This window comes from Paralichthys olivaceus, chromosome 16 (genome assembly GCF_024713975.1).
Source record: "Paralichthys olivaceus isolate ysfri-2021 chromosome 16, ASM2471397v2, whole genome shotgun sequence".
NCBI lineage: Eukaryota > Metazoa > Chordata > Actinopteri > Pleuronectiformes > Paralichthyidae > Paralichthys > Paralichthys olivaceus.
Window position 1 is genome coordinate 5,417,240 of NC_091108.1, and position 20,827 is coordinate 5,438,066.

Consider the following 20,827-nt stretch of genomic DNA (forward strand, 5'->3'; position numbering starts at 1 on the left):
GATGTAATAGCTGCATTACTTCTGCATGCTGCCTTTTTTCAGCTGGAAACATACCCTCGCTTTTTCTATACATCAATGCATGGCCACTTGCACGCTCTCAAGCAAGGGAGCTATTCGACCAAACAATGGTGAGCTTACACGTAAAAGCTTTTACCCAACGTCCTCAAATGTTCATTATTGTCCTGAGATGCTCGTCCCAGTTGATCCATGCACAGGAAAAATACAGACGTGTGGAAGCATGCATGTCCTTGTGAGAAATAACCAAAATGCTGTCGAGCGTGTCATGTCAACGGCAACTTAACTATGCACGCTGTCACGCACAAGCATCTCTGCTTATCCAACTGAGTGAAAGAATGTGTGACATGGCGAGGTATTTACCGTACACCTGACATTTACCGGGCAAAGGAAACAGTGGCAAAAAATATTTCTCTATTTTCACTTATGTTTGATTTATACCTCAGCACCTTCTTGTGTTTGATGCAGCCACCAGCCTGTACAGGGAGGGGACATGCTGCAGTGTGTGCACCACTTTACAAGCAGCAAATATCGGCCTGGTGTCCGCGGAAAGCTCTTGTGTGTAACCTGTGACCTCCACCCGGTGTGTGTGTGTGTGTGTGTGTTGACATGTATATTCACATTGTTTATCATTTCAATATCATTTCTGTGCAGCAATTGTCTAGTTTTTTTCTAGGCTTCTATTTGTAAGTATATATTAGTCACATATTGTTTGTGCACTGTTTTGCAGAAGCATCATCTCTGATTTCATTGCTGAGTTTTCCCTTGTTTCATTCTTTTTATTAAAGGCCACCCAGTCATATTCACAGTATTTTAGTAGATCTGAATTCCAGATAAAGCTGCTCTCATTAACATGTTTTCCTGTTGTCAGACAACGGAGCAGCTATTAAGTATTGACTGCACCGCGGCTCATTAAGCTACATGTTAACCAGCAGTCACATCCGAGCCGTTTTAGAGCCGCTGCTCTGCTAAAATCCTGATTTTCCAACCACAGCGCCATCCGACCAAACCGCTATACACGTAAGTTAAAGAAGATGGCTCTGCTGGGAATAAACTGTATTCACCTGTAAAATGGTAACTGAGAGAGAAAATTAGAAGCTCAGTCTTGTCTGCGCTGGCTGCTTTGTGGTCAGTTAAATAAGACAGAGGTGTTTCTGCAGAGTGAAAGTAATGGGATCTCTATTCCGAAATCAAAGTAGGAAAGAAAAATAAAAGGACAAATAAAGGAGGTCTGCAAATCAAACGTTGAATAATTATTATTATTATTTAATAACTTAAATAAGTAAAACATCCAGGCTCGGCCGGCCGACCACTGGTGAAACTGAACCAGTGAGTCAGCTACAGATATCTGCGTTTAGACGTCCGGCTGTTGCACGTACAAGTGCTCAATGGCGGACAGTAGACGACGCAACACTTTCACGACTAGCTCAAAAAATGATTTGGTTTTTCAAAGGGCCATATTTAACAACATATAACAATAACAGAGCTTTAAGAGCTTTGATTGGTCAGTAGATCTGAGGGATTTGTATGTTGGCCTGACGAGCTTCATTATAAACCACGCAGCCCTTTTAAAATCAATAAAATCTCCCTATAGTCACTTTACTTTTTCACTTCCGTTTCCGTTGAAAAAAAGCCCAGCACAGAGAAAAGTAGTTTAGTTCACTTGTTTGTTTGTCATCCCTCACTTTCTCTCTCCAGTTCTGCATAATCTCTGCTGTGAGTTAGGTGTCAGCTTCACTAAATAACACAATGGGAGGTTGGGAATCAATAACCTGCCAGCGACTGTGTAAGAGAGAGACACACAGAGACTTTGCATGTCTCCAACAGAGTGGAGAGAGTAATTTCCTTTCCTTGGAACAAAGCACTGATCCCGAGGAACATAGCTCAGTATTAAGGCAGCGAGCACAAAACATTTTACAGCCCATAGCCTCTTTATTGAAGACGCCTATCTGCAACCAAATAGGATCCGTTTGCCACAAAAACAGTTTGAATTCCTCAAGTCATTGACTCAGCAAAGGGCTGAAACACAGCATTGGCATCCTGGTTTACAGGTTTTACTTTTTTATTTTAACGTCATACTTGATTTCATCTCAGAAATATCCTCTTGATTCAGGTCATTTCAGATCCAGATCTGCTGCATATCACCATATTTCAAGCACAGTAAATTAAATGAAGACTGGAAAGGCTTGTTTCTTTCAATTATATTTCCATTATACTCGACATAATTATCATGCTCTTCATCACGAGTCTAGTTAGTGGTGCTCGAGTCTTTTCTGGTGAATGATCTGCAGCATAATCTACAGTAAGGTTCGGTCGTCAGACCTTACAAATCCAAACTGCCTCCATGTGACGGAAGAAGCTCCTTGTCTTGTCTAAACGAGTCATTTTCTACCCAACAAAATGAATTCATATGAAATCAAGTTTTTATATCCTCTTATAACAAGTATCGTCATATGAGGATGCCCTGCAGACGCACGTCTAATAACGTGACATGATATGTTATATGTACGTCTATATGCAAACTTGCAATAGCTGACTGTTTTGGCCACTAGGGGGTAGCAGAAACGAGTTGTGACAAATCATTCATTAATGTGAAGCAAATGTTCTCATTCATACATCCTCCAGTTACAAATGAGTTAGTTTTCATGTTTCTCGCCATGTTTCCTTCTGAATAAAATTTTTTTTAAACTTATTTTAATCAGCGTGTATTATTTGAATGCTTTTTGAATTGACCTGTATTTTTGTGTCGCTGAACCTCGGCACCATTTAAAATTTGTCTCCTGAGGTTTTAAATACATAAATGATGATAAATGATGATGATGATGATTTTTCTTCCACTAATGTTTGATAAGATCTCACCATGCAACTTTCTGTACATTTAGCTTTGCTCACCGAACTTAACTGAACGTTAAGGAGCTGCAGAGCTCTACAGGAGGATGAATTCACAGCTTCTGCTTCTTCACTATTGCATCTTTTAGAATGATGTTCAAGTACAATACAGCACCTGTATTTTGTATGCCTTCTCGGATTTGGCTCAGAAAGTTGCAGGCTGCTGTGCGTGTGTAGCTGACACTTGTGCTGTGGTGTGTTCCTGTGATACGAGTATCTCCAGCTTTAAGATACTTGACAACCAGCTGAGGGAGGATGTGTCTTTTTCATGTGCGATGAAATGCCGGTGAGTTCTTGATGGTGGTCACATTGCTTGTGATTTTTCTGACATGGTATCAAGGCTGCTGACACTGAAGGTTTGGACGTCCAGACCTTCACACCAGCACCTGAACACAACAGCTACAAAGACACAGAGCAGCTTCTTTCTGTTCCTGTTTAGTCTGCAACACCACATCCACAAGCACAGCAGCTTTCAGATCCTGCTTGGCTCAGACTGAGTGGATATACGAGTGCATGTCGCCCACACTCTACACACAGACCCCGCTATCAGCTTTTCAATATTTACTGTGATTATCGGTCCAGGTGGCCTTTTTCTGCTCTTCATTTGCAAAACATTAATGCTCATGTGGCTAATGCACCCTCCTCAGATGCTTAGCTGGAAGCCACCATTGATCTCCTGCTGTCTGCTGATCCGCTCTGAGCCTTGAAGAGTTGTTTGTTTGGAGATGCTCCTCTGCACACCATTGTTGTACAGAGCTGGTATTTACATACCTGCTCCCGGTGTGTGTGTGTGTGTGTGTGTGTGTGTGTGTGTGTGTGTGTGTGTGTGTGTGTGTGTGTGTGTGTGTGTGTGTGTGTGTGTGTCCTTCTCTCTGTTTTAGCCCACAGCGTTGCTCCTGACTAGAAAATGTTGGTACATTTTATCGCATGTCCAGAGGGCAGCCGTTTCTAGCCCTGTTCAGTTGTTTTTAAATTGCTGAAAATGGCACATCAACGATAATAACACATTCAAGGTCACTTTAACAACACTTTTAATTTACATGAACAGAAACTGAACATTTTCAGGAATCTGGAGGAGCTGTGTTTTTGAGTAAACACTAAAGTGTGCCAGATAAAGTGGTGTGAGTGTGTGTGTGTGTGTGATTGTAAAGTGTTTGTGTGTGTACAATTTTAAAGTGTGAGTGTGTGTGAGACTTCTTGTTGCACCCTCAGGGGCTGATGGCTGAGCTGCTTGGGAGAGGAGCTGCAGTATTTACCACCTGCTATGAAACAAGCCTTCTGTGCAACTGTGATAGTGTCATACGAAGCGAAATGAAAGCGATGCTTCTGCATATCAACGCGTCCTGTTTTTAGGATAATATTTTCGAGGCATTGCTACTTTTATTAGATTGTGTACAAGTGGCGAGTCGGTGAGCAAAACGACGAGAGCGGGGACGACGGGAAACTATTGTCACTTTCGTTTCTGTCTGACAAGAAGTCGGCTCCGCGGGATATTTCAGCCCACAGGATGAGTCGTCTCAGCGATTGTGCGTGTTTCAGTTTCACTTTGTCATCAAAATCTCAGCGGCTCCTTCTGTAAAACTTGAGATCTGGTGGAAAATTGTCCATCTGTTCACTTTATATGTTGAATTCTCTTTCTTCTCACCTCTTACATTTGCTGTTTATTAGGAAAGCACCCGACAAAAGTTTTTTCTTAAATCAGTCACGACTTCACCATTACGCTCTAAGCCTCTGGTCGGTCTAAAACTTCTGCCTCAGCAGCACCTCCTATGCTGGGCCCCCCTGGGACGCCTGAAACAGCCTTGGGTGTTCTCAACAATGAGATGAGTCAGACAGAATGGGAATTCGTTTTCCTATCTTTGATAATTTCCAACCAAGTTCTGACGACCCAGTGCTTCCTGGTGAGAGAAATTTAGTATAACATGTTTTTCTCCTCACTGACACTCTGATTCTACACGCTGGAGGATTACGTCTCTTCAAACATGAGTGCACTTGTCATACTTTGTGTAGTTAACAGTATTCTGTACCAAATCCCCTAGCCTCCATGCCTCCTGTGTATGTTCCTCCCATGTGTTTTGTGAGGTCTTGGTGATTGGTGGAAAAGGTTGAATTAGTGGATACAAATGTTCCGCTCCCTGGGATTTGCAGGTTTCCCACCGGAGCTCTCAGCCGACTGAGGAATAGCCCCCCTGACCACGGAGCTGTTGTCTCCGTACCACATGTTCACCCAGTCATTAGTGACGTCAGGCAAATCATGGGAACCTCTGATTTGATTTAATGCATCAGTCGACAGTAATTCACCAGTTGCTCAGTATTGTTCTGTTCATAGCTTTGCTGAACGCCAGTAGCCGTTTGTGATCACATCTAAAACTACTGGATTTTTGGGGAATTAAAAGAATTTGGCAGCTTGGTTTCTCCCAAGCTCTTCCTAAGATGCTCATGCTGGGACACTGGGAGAGGATTAGGTTGGAGCTGAACACAGAACTGCAGCGAAATGCAGTAAAGCTGACAGAGAACAAGCTGTAAGTTTGGTGGTGAGTGTGATTCATTAGACTGTTGACCTTCCTTTAAGGGAGATGATGAACAACTCCGTACCAGACCCTGGGCCTCAGGCTCTGCTCTCCCTCTCAGTCGTCTGCAGCTTCAACTTCAGCTCACATTCAATCACTCCGGCAGCCACTGGCTGATAAATACCCACCATATGGCTTCTTTCCTCACCTTTTGCTCCATCCTGCAAAACAAAAAACAAAATGTTGCAACTGTGATCAAGTCTTCCCATAAGCACCATATTCCTGCTAGTTTACCCATAATAGCCTTCATTACTGCAGCTCATGGAGGAGATGACGGACACGTTGGTGCTCTGATCTCCTTACTAAAGTACAGTAACTTGAAAATGCTCTGTGAGTGCTCTGTTTATCTTCTTGTTTAAAACAGGCTTTAGAAATAAAACCAACTGTCCCCAGCACTTTTTTTTAACATTATTTTGACTTTTATTGCATCTCTCACAAAAAAGACCGTGTCTTGCCCAGATAAACATCTCAACCTGTAACCTGCAGTCAAGCTCGACTGTTTTCCTTCTCAAGGCCTTACCTGTGAATGAGGGCTATATTTCTTTGTCTTTTATAAAAGAGGTCTGGATAGGCCTGCAGTGGCTTTGCTGTGAACTCTTCTGCTGGACTGTCTGCGGAGACAAACAGGAACAGTTGTTATAAATCCTGAGGATTCTCTGCTCTGCCTCGGGGATGTGGCCTGAGCTCGAGGGTCCTCGTCAACATTTATTGACGCACAACTTGCGTTTAAAACACAAGTGTGGTGAGAAGTCATGACAAGAAACTCAAAGACAATTTAAATGTTATTATTCTCTCAAGAGCATTTTATTAGGAACACATATATACATCTGCTTATTAAAATAAGTGTAACTTTTACTGAGCAACAGCACCCTCTGCAGGCACATGTGCTATTTGTCTCTGTCTGACCAATAAAGTGAAAAGAAAACCGAGCAGTCTCTACAGCATAGTCCCACCCTCTGAACTGAAACACAACTGAGCTGTGGATATTACCCATCATCCTCAGCTTCCTGAACCTAAAGAACTGCCACTGTAATGAATCACCACAACTCCTCATATTTTATAAAAACCTTCCTCGCTGAATATTGGAGGTAAAGGCTGTTTTTTAACGACTTCTAAGTCTTTTTAACGGATCTGCAGTTCAGTTCTGACACTTGAAGCTGTGTTTACACTCTTCTCACCGGAGATCCTACCCACTCACCAAAGTTACATGAAGCAAGAACAGGCGTTCAGGGAGAGGAGATGAAATAAAAGAGGAAACATTCTCCCCACTCCAAGTCAGTGAACCATCAGACACATTTTGAAGCTGCTATTTTAAGGTCACACTAAAGAATCATTGCATATTGTTGCTTTAATGCAATTATCCGATCAACCAATAATGTGTCAGAGACGAATGCAGACGATGGGTCGGACTAGAATGGCATGAATCCATGAACCCCTCCTGCCTTGTGTCAGCAGACAGGACTGGTGGTGGTGGTATAACGGTGTGGGACATGTTGTCTTGGCACGCTTTTGGCCCCTTAACGACTATTAGTTATTGTTGGAATGCCTCAGTATGTCTGAATATTGCTGCTGCTAGGCACGCGTCCCTTTATGGACACAATTCACCATCTTGTAATGGCTGCCTCCAGCTTGATGATGCACCATGTCACAGATTACAAACTGGTTTCATGACGATGACGAGGTTTCCCCGAGGTTTTAGGTCCTGTCTGGGATGGTGGTGGTTGCAGAGTATGAAATTATTTGAAAGAGGTTTTTAAGTTACAGTAAGTTTTTCTTTCTCTTCACGGGTTGAATCTGTGGAGACTCCTCAGGATTTAATTCTGATTCACACATTTATGAAATATTGATGCTTGGGTTTGAGATATAACTAAATATGGTTTCTAGAGCAGCAACAGTAAAGCTAACAACACAGTATGCACTCAGAATCTGACCGGAACAAATCTAAAATGTCAGTAAAATGAATAATATTCCTGATGTCAAAATGAATTCAGATTACAAAGAATAAAGAACACAGATGTTTGTCAGTATCAGATTCTGACCTCTGTCCTCCTCCCTCTGCTGCGGATGTGATTCACTCTGCAGGTTTGTCTCAGACGCTAGAAACATTTAGAAGAATTTGCTCCAGATATGTGGCAAACTCAGATAAACCGTCCACATACAGAGAACGTTCACTTCAGCTCTCACCTCAGTCCGTGTGCTGTAAAAATGTTTCTATTAGATTCACAAGCGTTCTGTGGTTGTGTAGAACAACAATCGTTTCCAGTAGAGCAGATGAAACTATGGCTTTTTCTTTTTACTGAGCAGTTATCAGAGTAAGACGTTACCTGAACGTCAGCTGGTTCTTCGTCTGCTCTGTGTCCAGCTGTCAAACGGGCAGAGGATCAAAATTTGATTTCCAACTGTAATGACTTGTGAGGACTCAAAATATAAACTCCAGAACCCTCTGAGGTAGATCCAGCAGAGGGCGCTCACTATCAGTTTGACCTATTATTAAAGTAAGTCATTATTATATTTAGTTTTGTACATAGATGGAGGATGGAAATGTTTCCGATTGTATTTGGCTAAAGTTATTAGCAAACTCAACGTTGTTCGTGCAGCTTTCTTACTCCTCAAAGTCAACGAACCTGCGGACTCACCTGTTAGCTTTCCTCCTAAGTGAGGCAGCGAAGGAGGCGCCACAGAAGATAAGTGTTACGTTAAGTGTTTAACCTCCTCTGAATCGTCGGAGCAGGGTGGGGATATTCAAATACATTTAGAGGAATTACGTGTCATTTCAAATTCATTCAAACTAGATTTTTGGAAAAGATGACAGCCCCACTTAGCCTGATCAAAGCAAAACATGGTTGAAACTTTATTATCTTGGCCTCATTTAATTGTAATAACGGTGAAGGGAAAACCCCCGAGTGAGTTCAGTGTTCCTCTAGTAACCAGATCAGACCTTCGGGACGTGGTGGAGGAGGAGATTGGCAGAATTAATGTGCCGCTGACAAACTGACAGAAATGATGCGATAACTTCAACATGGATCTCAAAGGAACGTTTCCAAGACCGTGTGCAATTCATGAATGCAAAACCTTGCTTTGTGAATCGATTGTGAAATTGATTCTGTGCAGCAAGTGTTGAGATATTAGTGTTGAACAGTCCCTGCAGAGTATTATAAATAATTAGGTGAAACACACAGGTAAGTAGCTAACTGCAGAGCAGCTTCGAGCTCAAATAAATTCATAATCCCTCCTGCGTGTGGCGTCGTGGTGGGTCCCGTGGCGTGCTGTTGAGCACACGCCTCGACTGTAACCTTGGCCAATCCTCCAGTCCCTGCAGGGCTCACGCCGGTCAGAGTGGGTTGTAATACGACTAATCAGATGCTTTAACTTTTATGTAAATTTCCCCGGCTTATGAATCTTTAAAGAGGTGATGTCAAAGACAAAAGGAAGGGTTGAGGGAGGAGGGGTGGGCCAACGGTGAACCATCAGACCTGTGAGCTTCCAGTAATGCTTCAGAACGACACTGTCACACACTAATGAAGTTGTACAATTAGTGTAATTAGTGATGCTGCTGTCAAAACGGCCACGGATACGTCTACAAAACTGCCTGTTTTTAAGCGTGACGTTAATTTGACGGTTTCCATCACGGCCACGACGTCAACACACGGATACGCGGTTATGTTATTTTTAAAAATAGTTTTTGTGGGTTAAATATGAAGCAATGTTTCACTCATCTCGTCCCTATTGACCCAAATCAAAGGAAAAGAGTGATTGTTGTGCCTCCAGGTACGATGAAGTCACATCCGCATAAAGACAGCAACAGATTAACAGTGTTGCTCAACTGAACTAACCGTAATTACTGACCTGCATTCAGTGCTACCCAAGGCTCACACACACACACACACACACACACACACACACACACACACACACACACACACACACAGAGCGTACTGTTGTTGCTGCAGCAGAATGATTTCATGATTCAGGTCAACATGAGGCCTCAGGCACATAAACCAAAGTCTCTCTGTCTTTCACAACTTAATGTGTGAGGAATAATGGCTCACATGTATAACGAGGCCGGGCTGCCTCACAAGTTTGGGCAAAATATATTAGCGTCAATAATCTGGCTCCTCCACTGAATAATGTGCCTGTGTTCGTCGGATTTGTCAAACCAAATAACTGCACAGGAAATGTCCTGGTGGCGTTGTGCCACAGATAAATAGACATGTGAAGTAATGACTTAATTCATACAGACATGTATTATCCAGTTACACTATGATACAACCTCACATTCACTGCAGCTGTAAATTAATGTGTGAGATATTTTACATATCGCAGCACTGGCTGCGCAGTCAGCTCTGTTCCATGGAAGTATTTAATCATTATGCAGTAGAGCTGAAATTAAAGGATAAATGGATTAGTTGATTGACAGAAAATTAATTGGACACTAATTGAAAACTATCTTGATGACTATGTTGCACTGCATTGTCTGGACAAAGCTGACAGTTTGTGCACTGAGAAATTATTATGACTTATCTGTTATGATGAAGGGATAATAAACTCAATCGCATTCATTAACAAGCAAAACAGTCGTCTGCTACAGACTATTTACATCCAAGGTTTAAAAACAGTATTAGTTGTTTCATTGAAAAGTTTAATTTCATTTCATTTCAAATGAAATGGAAATGCAGAACAAACCTGAAGCGTTTTCCCTGGAGTGACACCTTCTCAGTGAAACACATTTTCATCTTTTTATCAAATTCATATTCAAAGTATTGAAATAAAGATTCTACTCTCGGCACAGAGTGTGTTAATGTTTGATGTGACTAATATTAGAGTTGAGGCTGTCATGTGATAGTTGAACATTATGTACGAAGGTAAGTAACTAGATCAGATCTAGATTTAATTTTGTCTGAAGCAGAAATGTCCCTAAAAACACAATTTATTTTGTTGTTGACATTTACTGTGACCGATGGTTCATGTCCCATTAAAGATCATGTTTTTTTAAAGCAAAATAACATTTTAAAAATGAGTTGAATATTATAAGCCAGTAAATGATCTCTGCCTCCCTGATTAAAAAGTTTTCCATTAGGGGCGTTCATAGCCACCAGGTAATGCAAACACTGTTATGTGATTCATTCTATTTCTTAGTTTTATGATTAGCTCGTGTTTGGCTTCTTGCTTGTGTAGAAAATAGTCTTTCCCTTTGTTTACTTCCTCTCTCTCTCCTGTGGCAGACGTAGTCTTCTACTCAGAAACACATTTACGATATTTTTCATGCACTTCTTTCAACTCTGATGAAATTTTCTTTGCTTGCTTAACTCCTTTGGAGATCCGTGCAAATATGCAGAAACAGATCATGAACTCATTTACCAAATATGGTACAATTAGAATTACATTTAGAGTGTCCCTCCTCTGTCCCCGCCCGACTTCACCCTGGGTTTTTTTGTAATTAGGCCATGATTGGATTAAGAGAGGAAATGCAGAGGACAGAGAGAGAGCTTTTATTTTTTACTGCTGAATATAATCCATAATCCAGCAATGATGTTTCTGCAGTGTCTCTGATTGTTGGACTTATGTAATGAAAACTAGATGCAGAGAAAAATATATTTATTTCTCCTTGACATGAAGGCAGTAAAACCCATGGACTGTTTTTAAAGATGGACGACGACATGGTCCTCAAAAGTTCAGCATCATCAGATCAAGATTTTCAGTACTTTCTGCAAAATTTACAAAGCTAAATCGTTTTAATCTGCATGTTTTGTTGTTTATATTTGTACTCTGTCCTGTGATGCACTTTCTATTGGCTGTTTTGAAAGGTACTATATAGATACAGTTATTATTATTGGTATTATTACACATCATCCTCTATGAACTTTGTCTTTACTGCTAATTAGCAACAGTTAGCATGCTAAAACAGTAGCCTACACCAAGAAATGAATTACACCCTCGACGGTACATAAAGATGGACGACATGACTGCTTCTTCAAAAGTCAAAGCCAAAGGGTTTCAGTCACCACCTGGTGGCTGGCTGCAGTACAGGTTATATATCCTGCCTCTTTCATGTTAATGGATGGGACATGGTTCAAACTAAACTGATTTTTTAGTTTGAACCATTTTTACGTTGAGCGTTATTTCAGGAATCTCAGTGGTGAACACACTGCAGATGGTTTTGAACTTCAGTTAGTGTGATCATCCCATCAATGGACGTGCTGATGCAGCCTCATTACAGAAATGAAAAGTTCTGTTTTTTTTTGTTTTTTTCACCACATGGAAGAACAACTGTTCCTGGACAGAGGAAGAAAAAAAACATGAAAACATGCAGAAGAAATTTGATGACATGCACACTTTTGCTCAGGAGTTTTAAAAAAATAGAATTCTCGGGAAACATTGAAGCAGAGGCGAGAGAGAGAGAGAGAGAGAGAGAGAGAGAGAGAGAGAGAGAGAGAGAGAAGGGGGAAACAATCTGAAGATGAAGGTTTATCCGTGTATTTCAAAGAGACCATCTCTCCATGTTGGAGACGTTCTGACTGATCTCGCAGAACAAAGGCAGTATGAAAATAACTGTGCTTCTGGCAGTGTGCGCTAACTTATTTTAAGAAATCAGCAGAACACGAGGCCAGTGTAAGTCCACGGCACAATGCAATTACAGTCTATATCAAAACAGAATCTGAGGTCAGATGTTCTGCAGCTCACTGTTCTGATTGTTTTCCTTATTGCATTATTGCACAGCCAGGATAACAGTGACACTGACTGGTGAAATAGCCCCCTGTCAGAACCCATTCACTCACTGCAAATTAATTCTTGTCTCTTTGCAGCTGAATGGTAGTTTGAAGCAAAATGAGGCACTTTCCCAATTTAGACTGCTCTCTGCATGGAGAGGGAGGTCATTCGCATGAAAATGAATAACCAAGCAGATTGTCTGATTCAACACACTCCTATGGGGGATGCATATAGCCTGAACAAACGCAGTGATGTACAAGCTAACTTAATTGGAAGTAATGAGGGAATGCCCAACAAGATTTTATGCACAGGGAGAAATATATATTCACCGTGGGCTCCTTAAGCCGAGCGCGGGGTTAAAATATGTAAACATATGTATACAATAAATAACAATCGCACTTTGACTAAATTACTGCAAGAAAAGGTCTAAATTTATGCGGCGCTGAGGAAACAATTTTCTGTGCAGCTTTCCACTATATTCAAAAGTAATTTTAGTGTCCCCTGAAAAACAGGTTAGTTTAAAACACAATTGTAATACGATGTAAAATACTGTATTGTGGCACAAACACACACAAACACACAAACACAGACAGGGTGTATAACTTACCTGATTCTATCAACCTGCTTCCTCTAGTTTTTCAATAGCTTATGTTTTCCTACGTTTCCCAGAATCCCCTAGTCAGCCCCAGTGAACAGGTGCAAAATAGTTGATTTCAGATATGGGGGTTTTCGTGTGTAAGAGGCGACAAAGAGAAACACTGATAAGAAAGTAAGTGTCTTGCGTCTTGCGGCTGCTTGTAATTCTGCTGTGGTGAGGCCACCACTGACTTTCATCGTCTAATTGTTAGAAACCAGAAGAAAAATCTTCTGAGTCTCTGATGCAGCTGATGTTTCAGATCTCTGAGCAATGTTGTCAAACTCTCTGCTTCTGTCAAACACTGTGGCCTCCACGAGGACAGGAAACATTACTGTTTGAGTGCAGATTGGTTCACAGGTTTGGAATAGGCAGCACAGTCTGTGGAGTTGCTACGACAGCAGCTAATTTAAAATAATGAGCTGCGGTGGCTTTGTGAGCTATAGGGTTAGACAGCGGACGTCATGAACCATAGTAACGCTGTTACTCCGGCAGTGTTTTTAAATTCATTATTCTCTAGTTTTAATCCAGCTATCTCTAAAAGTTGTTTTCTACTAAATAGCAACGTAAAATATGTTGGAAAGAAATTTGATTTTGCTGTTTTTATTTCCACATTTTAAATGAACACATCTTCAAAAAGAAAATCTTACTTTAGTTCTTTCAAATCAATCAAAGCACTTGATGTTTGTATTACTGAGATACTGAAAATATATATTCAAACTCAAATAAAAAAGTTTTCCTGCCATTATGTTAGTTTTGACTTGATCACACACAAACTCAAAGTCCTGCAACAACACAACAACTGGAGAAAAAAAAAAAACACAGCTTGTGAATATAATCCATGCAGCAAATATGCAAAGCGAGTATCTGCTCTTTTTTGCAAGTCAAATCCTGTTTATATCTCTGTTGCACCAGAGTTGACCAGGAGAGGAATCTGATGTACCATTTCCATCGCAGACATATGACTGTCGTCAGTGGGTGTTAGTGGGTTTTTTGACCAGTGGATATAAAAGCATTTTCAGTTTCCCTGCTAATGTGTTGCACATGCAAATCAAGCAAAGGAAATGCATAAACATAAAGAACTTTTCTAAATGATAAAGTTCGCTCTTCTTAAAAGTATAGATTGAAAAAAATGTATTCAAAACCAGCGTTTCGCACAAAATTAGATTAAATCCGAATGAAAGAGAAGAATCACGTCATTGTGTCTCGGAAGAAACAGACGATGGCAGGCTGCCACACTGTGAGCAATTAATGGGAAACACTGAAAACGAGGCCATAAAAATGTTATGTCGACAGCACATTAGCGATATCAAGGTGGAGAAGTTGTTGACAGGCTGTTTGAGGCGAGACTTCGTCTGACTGCCGTCTCCAGAGCACAGCGCAGCGCAGCACCTGCCAATTATATGCCATATTTTCAGATGGCTATTTTATCTTTGTTTTTCTGTGCTCGGATTGCGAAATGTTCCACCAGACTCTTTCCTCTGCTCGCAACAGACTCTTTGGGGTGATTGAGGTACATATTTGAGAGGAAGTTCTTTAACACTGCAGAGAAAAATCCACTGTTTGTATATTATTTTAATTTACTCTACACAACAGGTTCTCTACTTCTGCTTAAGTAAGAAAACTCACCACCGCATCAGTGATTCTTCTAAAGCAGGGTAGCGCTTCATGCCTCTGGCTGTATGATGATGATCTGGAAATTCAGTTAGAATTAAATAATCTATTTACTAGTGAGGCTGCTCTGACTCCATAACCGTTATCTGATAAATCTTAACACACTCTGTAATTTTTTTCCTTTACTTTAATGCAGCTCTGACGCTTTGGGGTATTTTTGTTTTAGTTCCACATTTGTCCTGGTTTTTGTCCCGATTATGATTCTCGTGCACGAAGCTGCATTCAGGATTTTCTTAGAATATTCTCTCATTTTGCAAAACATACATTTGTTTTACTTCAAAAAGGAAAGTGAAGTCATATTTATTTTATCCTGTGAAAAATGTGTGAAGCTCTGACGAATTGAAATCCTTTAATGAAATCTCATGTAGTGATTCAATGTCCCAGGTAACATCTGTTTACTGGTTAGCTAGTAGTCATTTGCAAGAGGAAAAACAAAGATCAGAAAATAATTAAGCATCATATAGTGCAGGAGAAGTGATTTATTGTCTCACTTCTTAAGTTTTGTAAGTTTGACTTTCCTCTGAATAATTCACAATAACAGATGCAAAATGGGTTTTTGAATTGGAGAAATGAGAAATGAGCAAGTGGGACTTTAGACATAAATATATTCCATTTTCTGTTTTCACTTCCTCCTTCGAAATCTTGTAAAATAAAGAGTACCGTGACGTTTTTGCAGAATTTTGACATCGACTTGGTATCGAAGAATGAGTTCTCTGAACAGCCCTACTCCCGTATATTGGTATCTGCATGGGTCCGCCAAAATCGTTACTGGTCGAGCTCTAATCTAGAGTATCAAGAATGAGTTAAATAAGTGAAGTTGTTCTTGTAGTGATGTAGTGAGGCAGCGATCTCATTGGGTTTCACGCAGACGCGCTCCCTGTGTGAAATACAGGCGCATGTGAGACGGAGCAGATCAGCGACAGACGTCATGTGCTGCGCCCACTGTGGCTCAGAAAGTTGTTTTTAAGAGGCTGCTCTTTGAATAACCGAGAATCATAAACTAATATTTCATCTTTACACAAACTTCAATCACATCAACCGGCAATAATTAACTTCACGTCACAGCTACAAACATGACGATGCATGTTAATGCTGCTGCTGGTCCATATTCGCTGCATCGCTCTGTTCACATGAATGTGATTATACCATGTTTGTTTTAATTATCCTCGTCTGAAGCGTGAGAGACCCGTGTCTCCTGTCGATCTCATCCCCGGGAAAAGACGGTAATCTATGTACAATCATGTCAGTCCTAAAATAAAGTGGTATTTGCAGAATGTTCATGCCTGAAGTGCTGAAGTTAATTGGGTGCGCAGAATAAACTGGAGTAGCACATTCATGACGACGAGCCACAATAATCATGTTTTATGCTCAGCACATTGCTTGTTATGATTCTGGATCAGTGGAGCGGCCCTATATTGAGTGATGACTTCTTTCTAATTAGATGCAGAATGCAAATGGGGAGCACCAGCAAAGCTATGGAATCCATTACCAACTTCAGCGCGTCCACATGTTGGAATATAAAGTCGTACACAGACGTGTTTATGTTGTCATAACTAATTTATTCCCAAAGGTGGCTTTTTAAATAGACAAACAAATGAATGTGATATATTGGCCTTTCAGATTTCTCCATTTCTTCCATATAACTATATTCCTGTAGAAGTACAGTAGGGCTGTGACTGACAGTCTGAGCGCTGCCGCTCTCCTCAGGGAAATGTCTCTCTGGCAAACACTTGATGTGTATGAGGCAGAGTTACACCCGCTCTGAACACTGATTAGTTGGCTCGAGGCTCGCGGTGTATGAATTATGCTCTTTGTGTCAGGAGCTCTTCCTGGAAAGTGACGACTTTGTGAACAAGGGTGCGCCGGGGCCAAAGTTCAAGGGTCAAAAGTTAAACCATGTCTGAGTGTGAATCTATATTTTGATGCAAAAGGACGAAGTTAAGTTTCAGGAATTAAATTTAGATTTTGTATAGAAACATGAAGATGCCAAAGAAACCCTTTAAACACGACACACTCATTAAGGCCTGTCCACTTGGGATGCTGACTCACTTCCTGGAGGCAATTAATTTCAACATCCCCTTGTAGCTACGCTGCGGCCGCTCATTATCGCTACAAGTCGAAGTTGGAGAGAAGTACGACAGCATCGCACTGTGAGACCCTGAAGTCATTCAAGTTGAGTCATTTTTATTTATATAACAGTGACAGAAGTGAACTCAGGGCACTGGCTATATGGGCCAGGTCTTGACTGTACACCCCTAAAAGAATGTTATTTACAGAGTTTTAACAATTTAGCCTCCCAAGCTTTAAAGAGGAACCATCTGCCTCGACCGGCTGGACTGAGAGAGCAGGAGGACGGAGAAAAAGCCACAATGCAAATTACACAGAGACGTAGGTGATATGAATCATATTGCAAACAAATACCTGTAATAACTAGAATGATAATTATTGGAATATAATAATGATGATAATTTAATTATGACAAAAATCATTTTTAGGACGAGAATAGTGAATGTTATGACGATAGTAAAAATGATGATTATGATGAGAATAAGGATTCTGATGATAAAACATTATGACAGTAATTATTATGATTATGGCAACAATACTAATAATAACAGTGACAATGATAAATGTGACAGGATTAATAAAAATAATTGTCTCAGTAGGTGTTGAGTGGGAACATGGGGTCAGTGGGAGGCTTGAAATCACAGCTTCATACTCTGCGACTGTGGAGGCAGAAATATCTGCAGAGAGTAACAGCAGGCGAGAGAGATGAGAGCGAGAGATGAGAAAAAGAGCACAGGAAGGAGGGAGCGAGAGAGAGAGAGAGAGAGCGAGGCACTCAGCCTGGACGCTCGTGTGCTTCAGGGCGCAGTCAAACAAAAGTTAGTGATGCAGTGGTTTTCAGAAAGTTTACAGTCATCAGACAGGACAACATGGACTATGCTGTGTTTACTGGGTGTTACTGACGCACTGAAACTTGAGACTGACCCACTGGTGGTGAAATGATCATAGGTACAAAGCGTCAGATGATATGATAACAAGGAGCTGAGTGAAAGTTAAGGCATGCGGTTGATTTAGTACATTTTGTGTGAGGGCCTCGATGGAGGCAGACCGGAGTCAGCAGGGAGGTTATTCCAGAGGAAAGAGACCTGATAGGAAAAGAGCCTGAAGCCTGCAGACTTCTTTTCAACTCTGGGGACAGAAAGGAGCCTTTATTCTGAGAGAGCAGAGCACAGGATGGAATATATACAGCTGGAGGAGATCAGACAGCTGTGAGGGGGAAAAACCATTCAGAACTTTGTATGCTATTAAAAGCCCCTTAATGTCTGGAGCTGGGTGGCTATGGCTCAGGAGGGAGAGCGGGTTGCACACTAAACAGAAGGTTGGTGGTTTGATCCCAGGCTCCCCCAGTGTCCTTGGTCAAGACACTGAAAGATGTGCGGTAGAAAAGCACGTCACATATAAACAGCATATCAGTACGTGTGAGTAAGTGGTCAGTGAGACTAGCGCTTTATAAATGGAGTTTTTTTACCTTTACCCTGAGTCAGTGAAGGGAAGATGACATTTCTCTCAAGGCTATTTCACACTACATGATTTTCTTGTTGACAATTTTTGAAAGTTTTCAACAAGAGCCTTGAATCCAAATCGGTATTTAATCGGCAATGTGAGAACTCTTGAAAGACGCGATTCGTATAAATGTGCATCATGATTATTAGAATAATAATCATGGTTCATCATGATGAGTTCTAATGGCTGTGAGGAAAAACATTTGGCAAAATGTTTTCAAATGTTCTGGATTTAGTTAAAATTCGAGCTGCAGCTTCCTGAACCATTGACAGACTCAAAGTAATGGCTCGTGTCAGACCAGGACAAAAAACGCTGTCATCAAGTCTCGATGAAACAAAGGTGTGAATTAGGATTTCGGCTTCTGCCATTGAGAGTTGAAACATAACGAGAGACAAGCAGCGGGCCATGAACAGACTCCTGGGCATTGGCTTTTTGGGGGCAGGTTGCGATAGAGAAAGATAAACCTGTCAGTATGAGTCAATAATTTCCCCTGACATCTGTTATGGGATTTAGGAGCCTGGTAGTGTTCATTACTGCCCCAGGAATAGTTGCTGTATATAGACAATGGGTGACACAGTGGAGATTACAGACATCCTCGCCAGATTGAAAGTAGAAGATAAGGAAAACACAGCTTCCATTTGTCCTGATGAAATGGTTCGAAGTCCAAGTTTAAGATTAAGGCCAAACATGTTCTCCACAGTCCACTTTAGAAAAGCTGCAGTAGCTCTGCCACCCCCCCCCTGGAGTAGAAGAGAAAAAGACAAACCACGCAGCATTCATTCAACAGTGGAGCTTTTTAGTGCAACATATCCTGAGATGCATCCCCTTTGTACCTCAGCTGCAGCTAAGAGCCTTTTTCTTCTTGTCACATTTATGATTTTTAATACTTTTATGACTGTGCCTGAGCAGATTGAAAACTTAAATTGGAAAAAGAAAGAAAACTGAATTGATTTTCATTTTTCTGTCACCATGGAGAGAGTGTGGAGCGGATGCAGCATTCATCAGAAAAGTTCTGATATGACAAGAATCAAATTATGCACAGATTCGCTGCGCAATCTGTTTTGCTTTCGGAGCATTCTCTGAACAAACCTAAACATACATATGTATTTTAATCAGCAATGCACACGGATTACGTCTCTCTATTTTTTATCTCCTAACGCAGTTTGAATAATGTAATTGCCGTGCCCATATTAAAGACAGTAGAGTTGGAAGAATTATATTAAGAGTAGGAGAAATCCAATAGATGGAAGTGGTTGGAAAGAACCTTATCAAATCTGAGTTGTCGAAAAAGCCCCTCGCTCACACATGTGCACATATAGATATTCTGCCGCCACAGACACAATTGAGGGAAGCAATCCACTTACCATGGAAATTGTGCTTTCATCTTTTAAGAGGGAATCACTCCGAAGAAGTTAAGAGGCAACTAATCAACAATAAAGGAGATAGTTCAGCTGCAGCTTCAACTTTGGGGCGAAATTTCCTCTCTGCACTCTGTGAACCCAAACCGTGTCATTCCCTACATGCCGTATGAGCGCTAAATGAGATATTAAGTTCAGATTGAATTAGGTTTAATATCTATATTCTCCGGCTCTTTCATTATTTATGTTCACTATGAAACTGCAAGTCCCCCACAATTCCTCTAACGACGACTCTTTGTGCTACAGAGAAAAGACATCATCCCTGCTCCCTGTTCGTGACGGATGCCGTCTGCGCTACGCTGCCGCAGAGGGCCACGGGGGTTGGAAGCTAAGATATTCTCCCCTCGTATGATGGCTTACTAGCTCCGTGTGGTGGAATGGCGTGTGAAATATGGACACCCACCCCACCACGTCTCGACTCAGCAGCCAGTCAATTGACCTCAAAGGCCACTTTAGATTTGAGTGTGTAATATTTCATGGGATCGAATTTGCATTAAAGCACCTTTTTTCTTCCCACCTCTTTGCTTATTTGAATCAAACCACCGGAACGGAGCTCTTGACTTTGTTTCCTGCCCTGGATGGAGCAAATCTTCGAGTAATAACTTTGATTAATACCTTTTGTGTTTATTCCGGTCCAAGCTGCGTTTCTTCCTCCCTCATACTTTGGCTGAGTTGAGAGGCCAAATTTAGGCAAACAAACACTGCATTAACATTTAGAATTTAGAATTTTTACCAAGATGGCAGCATCTCTCTGCGTTTCCCTGCATTTTAATTTCTCTCATGTCTTACTGTTAATGTCTGATTGCAAAGGCAAAATCAGGAGGCGGCACGTAATTGGATGTTAAGGAGACAAGAGACCATAGACTAAAGGGATTTGTGAGCGTTCGCAGTAAGTGCAGTAAGATGTCGAACAGTTGTATCTTTGATGGGCGGGTGTTACTCCGAGAACCACTCCGAGTCTGAGTGAAGTGAAATGAAAAGAAACGCACGGTGAATGATATGCATAGTTTAGCCTCCTACTTGGGACATCTGAGAGCCCATTGGCTAAACAAAATCTAATTAGGTTTGGAGTAAACCACATTATTGCCTCATTACTGTTAATTGACCTCTTGGAGACCTGTTACTGGAACACTGGAGAGGATGCCTGTATACGGATAGGAACATTAAGGGGTTATGCTGAGAAGGAAGTAAATGGAAAGCACATTAGAAAAAGGCATTACTGCATTTAGTGCACATTCACTCCTGAGGAGGATTCTCCCTCGTTGCAGAACTGAACAAAGACCATCAAAGGTCTCATAAATCGACGAATAAGTATTGTAAGAAACTACGATGTACAGTGGGGTGTCCCG

At 41.2% G+C, this 20,827-nt stretch overlaps 1 long non-coding RNA gene across 1 annotated transcript in view; it reads left to right on the plus strand.

The window, feature by feature from the left end:
- LOC109642216 (uncharacterized) overlaps positions 1 to 19,975 on the plus strand; it is a 49,315-nt gene extending 29,340 nt beyond the window's left edge. Inside the window, exon 3 of the long non-coding RNA XR_002203642.2 lies at positions 19,725 to 19,975. This is a non-coding gene — a long non-coding RNA (uncharacterized lncRNA). The remainder of the gene's footprint in view (positions 1 to 19,724) is intronic.
- The last annotated feature ends 852 nt before the right edge of the window (positions 19,976 to 20,827 follow it).